Here is an 890-nt window from a genome sequence, read left to right on the forward strand (position 1 = left end):
TTTTCAATTCAGTGTGATACGTAGCTCAGTCCAGCTGACGGCAGTTTGAGAAAAGTAGATGACCAACACCAAAAAAATTGCTAATAAAGCCGCAAGCTGCAATTCCAAGCTCAAACCTTGATTTGTGTTATTCCACGTCCAGTTATTGGGCAACTAAAGGGCCCCCTAGTGGTCAATTTAAATGAGACTTGCTGTGTATGTATGAGGTCATTATGTAGACATTTCCTGGAAGTTCTGTGTTGATTGGAATTATACATTATACATACTGCATTGTAAATATTCTTTGTTAATAAAAAAAAAGAAAAAAAAATAGCATGATAGCCTATATCACCTGCAGTTTGTTTACATTAATAGCGCCCCCTGGTGTTCAATTTAAATGAAACTTTCAGGGCGTGGTTCAGGTACTTATGAGGACATTTCCTAAGAGATTTGTGAGGATTGAACCATGTGAATGGGATTTATAGTAAAATGTGTGTAATGCCACTCAACTATCTTGCATTTGTAGCGCCCCCTAGTGGCATATTTGTATAAACTGTCTGGGTATATCTGGGCCACATATCTGAACATACCCCGTGCATTTTGTGATGATTAACCTTATGGTTGCTGATTTGTGTTCATTTATGTCCAAAGCCAAACCCTTTTCAAAGTTCATTGGTCAATAACTTAAATCGAATTGAGATATGGACATGCTTTATACAACTTTTAATAAGCTTGATCCATTGATGATTCACTGAAAATGTGGTGGCAATTGGCGCTACGGTGTAGGACAAGAACCTAAAAAATGTGTTTTTCAACTAATTAAAAATGGCGATAAGATTTTCCATGCGGATCTTAATGGTCCTTGAGGGTTTTTGTAGAACACATTAAGCTGCACCTGTGTGAGAAATTTC

This window comes from Etheostoma spectabile, chromosome 5, assembly GCF_008692095.1.
Source record: "Etheostoma spectabile isolate EspeVRDwgs_2016 chromosome 5, UIUC_Espe_1.0, whole genome shotgun sequence".
Taxonomy (NCBI): Eukaryota; Metazoa; Chordata; class Actinopteri; order Perciformes; family Percidae; genus Etheostoma; species Etheostoma spectabile.